The sequence below is a fragment of the Triturus cristatus genome, chromosome 10 (assembly GCF_964204655.1).
Source record: "Triturus cristatus chromosome 10, aTriCri1.1, whole genome shotgun sequence".
Taxonomy (NCBI): domain Eukaryota; kingdom Metazoa; phylum Chordata; class Amphibia; order Caudata; family Salamandridae; genus Triturus; species Triturus cristatus.
This window is the reverse complement of record NC_140593.1, coordinates 322,717,672-322,721,726: the sequence shown is the minus strand read 5'-3', so window position 1 is coordinate 322,721,726 and position 4,055 is coordinate 322,717,672.

Genomic DNA, 4,055 nt, shown 5'->3' with positions numbered 1-4,055 from the left:
GGGTCATGTGATCTCGCGTCAGGTTTGGGATGGGCGTGTCTTTAAATATGAACTTCAAAATTCAACAGGGAATTAATTGTAAGGTTGCGTGCGTAATGGAACAATACGGATTAGGAGCATAGTAGGACTTGTTTACCTCCGCGCGCGTATGTGATAATGATGATGCCAATGACAGACCTTATAAGAGGGTGATTTAATAGAGAATCGAGAGGATTTAATTTCCATATAAACTTTCATTGAACTGAAGAGTTTTTAACCGAGGTAAAAAAGTTAAAGCCATTTATGGTTTGAGATCGGCTTGTAACATGTATAAACGCACTGGCAGTGGCAGATGCGTGTTTGATGTAACCCACGCGTTATTAATCTCCTTGTCATAAACGTAAACTCCCAGCTTCAACTGAGGTATTGTTGAAGCAGGTTATTCTGCTTGCATGTAAGCAATTTGTGCAATTCGGAATGAAGGGCCTTGTGCTATCTCTACTGCATAGCAGGGCTTTAAATGGGATGAAAAAACTGGGGGGGTCTCTCAAAGGGGCGTGGCCAATGTAATTAAGGGTGTGGCCTAAAAACACTTAAGCCTAAAATCTTTGCTTAGCGTAGTGTGCCGCCAGTCTTGTGTTTGGCTGTTTCTGTCATTGCATCTAGATATATGATACAACAAGTAACATCATATCTACAAGAAGTCAGGACTATTGGCTTTGTCAATAGTTGTTAGTTGCATAATAAAAAATAGCTACAACTATGGCTTGTATATAATATTGAAAAAGCTTCCACTTAAAGCGCTGGTGACACCGCGACAATGACAATGTTGCTGCTCTTGAGTTTCAAAAAGAGAAGGGAAATCCAGAGAGAAAATGACTCTAAAGAATTTCCCTTCCCCTACAACACTCACCTGGCATGACGTCATGCCAAAACTTCTCCACTAGTGAGAAGTGAGCGGTGCAAGCACGCGCACATGAAGTGCCTGCTGTTACTGCAGTCCGCAAAAAAAACAGACCGTCTGTGCCAGGGCACAAAACAGAGCCCGATAGAGACCCGTTTTGAGGCCTCCTTTAAACAAGCATTGGCATAGCCAATAGGTCTCGCCTTTGGGACCTTATATGTGCTTAGCCACGCAACAGTTGCATAACAAAATACTTATGAGGTCCCAAAAGCGAGACCTATTGGTTATGCCAATGCTTGTTAAGTGCGAGACAAGGGCGCAGATTGTAATGCTCCCCCCTCACTTCCCACGCCTGGTCACCCCACCCCTCCCTCAGCGGCACACAATGGGCACTGAGCCTGGGGCGGAGGGGCTATAGGAAGTTCGGCAAGGGTAGATTCTCTTAACAAAGGGGGGGTGGCACGGTACAGAGAGAGAGAGCAGTAGCTGCTGCTACCACACCTGCTCATCACAACCGCCCACAGCATCGGCAGCAGCTTCGGAGACGGTAGAATCGATGTTATGCGGCTGTGGTATTCGCACACAACGAAATAGAATAAGCCTGCCCTCAGCGTCTGAAAGAAGCTTCGGGTCCCAGCACTTATTATTTTACAAATTAAGCACTGTGGCCCCGGCCTATTTTCAGTCCCAGTTGGGCTTTGAGTTGCTGTAAGCTGTCAGAGTTAGAGGGGTGTGGCTCTCCTCCCCGTCTACCCACTCTCCGGACCCAGCAGCAAGCTCCCACCCGGGGAGGTTTGGCGAAGGGCCAGCTCTATGCAGCTTGGGGCCCTCCCGCATGATTACACGTTTGAGGGTTTCTGCCACCGCAGCAGCGCACAAAGGCCAAAAACCCCAGCCCGCGCACAGAGCCAAGAGCGCGCAGCATCAGCTAATGAGCCGAGGAGACGCTGACCCGGCTCCCGATCCAGTAATCTCTTGGCAGTGGGCCGAGGTCTGCCCTCGGCAGAGGTCTCGCTGCAGAGAGAGCCCCCTGGACCTTTGAGCAGGTGGGGGCAGGAGGACACCCGAGCTTATGGAAGAGGGAGCCAGACAACCCAGAGCAGATGTGACTCCACTCCAGTGGCGTGACAAATGCCCCCGTGGGGGGGGGCATTAGGGGCCCCCTTAGCAAAAGTGCTAGGTGGTGGACCAGATAGCCCCCCGTGTACTTTGAAGGGGGGTCAGAGGTGCTCAAGTTTCGTTACGCCGCCTCTCCCAGCGAGCCCCAGACACAGGAGCATGTGGCGCCCATAGGAAGCCAATGATAAAAACAAGGAGGGACCTTGAATAGTTAATTAGGAGGGGAAAGGAGTCAGGGAATAATCAGAACAGAAAACAGAAACGCTTTCCCCCCACTGGTACGGTATTCATGGGCAATAAGTCCATAAATCAGAATGTACCCACAGACCAAGCATAATATTTATGTTATTTTTACTTTCATTTATTTATCAAAAATAATTTTATGCATTTCAGTAGTGATGTCACTACTAATATTCATTTTTTTATATAAAAACAAACACATTTAAAGTTCAACATTACCACAGTATATAAATAGGAGCAGAAAAACAATAATTATACCCGACGCAAAAGTTAATTAGACATACAAACAATGCATACAATACATTAATTCATACACAGGCACAATAAGTTACCTAGAAAGAACAAAAACAAAACAATATACCTTACAATATAACATACATAAAAGACAATAAATAAGACAAAAAGGCGCCAACGCGCGTTTCGGAGATCCCAAGATGACCAATGAGCTCCTTCCTCAGGGCGCAAATATGATAACAGTCTTAATGGAAATGGCCAAATAAATTACTTAAGACCGAAAATACATTTACATGTCGGGCTTCATTCATATAAAAACTGTCGGTCTGTGGAGCACAAAAACAAAAAAATTTTAGATACAAAATACAGAGAAAAAGAAAAACTGTTGGAGCTAAGCTTCAATCCTTAAGGAGAAATATAGAATAAGACAAAGAAAAAACCTTCACCAAGGAATAGTGCTCAAGAAAATATTAAGGTGACGTAATATTGGCAGTGTAGCATTCTTCATTTAACGAAAAACTTTAAACAAAGAAAAATCCAATGAAAAAATGAAAAGAAGGGAGAATTACTGAAGGTCGTACTTAGAGGAAACACCGTCTTGGCGGAACTAGATTAGTCCCAGTTTTTGGCGTGGTTTATACACCAATCACAAATACGTAATTTCAGCTGGAAACTCAAGCAGAGAGAACCAAATCTAAAAAACACAAAATAAAAAATGAAAAGAGATCCAATGTTGTGAAGATAATATATGGTCAGCAACCTATATCAATAAAGAAAGATAAAGACGAAAAGAGGGAATCAGAGAATAAAAAAACTCAGAGAATAAAGAACTGGCTAGAGAGTAACATCCACCAAAGGATTAAATAGTAAGTCCAAAGAGGACTGATAGATAAAAGGAAGCCACATGAGACGCTCGCAGCAGTGCCCCGCCCCCCCAAAGGAACATGTGATCTGATCTTCCTTACACATGCACAAGAGCTTTTACGAGCTTGCATTTGCCTATTGTAAAACACAATGAAAAAGGGAGAGAAGTGTGCAGTGATGTGAAATGCCGTTTGCGGTTCGCGTTCTGCACATCTCAGATCATGAAAATCGCAGCGGCGATGGAGGATTCTGTGGCATTGTGTTCCTTCACTCTGTGCCGTGTCCCTGTCCAGCACAAAGGATGTTGCTCCCCTCCCCTCAAAGTAACTTGAAGAGATGTCTCGCCACCCTCTGGGACGCCCCACTCACCCCTCCACCCAACACACACATAGTCCCATTATTGGCAACACACCCCACCCCACCACAACAGAATAGCATGCATAAATAAATACACAACACAACTTTTGTTTGGGAAAAATATTGCTGCCGGTTTATTCCAAACAAAAGTATGCAATATGGTGGGTTACCTTACGGGCGATCCAAGGGCAGGCAGCTGTACTAACCTATGCTGCCCTGCCCGCCTGATGAGCCAAGCACTGTGGAGAATCCAATCAGCGCTACCCTTTTGGGGGGTGATCCCCTTACTGGATCATGTGACACATTGGTCCCTTATTACTCACGCCCCTTTCAGGGCAGAGCGTAGCAAGGCAAGCCC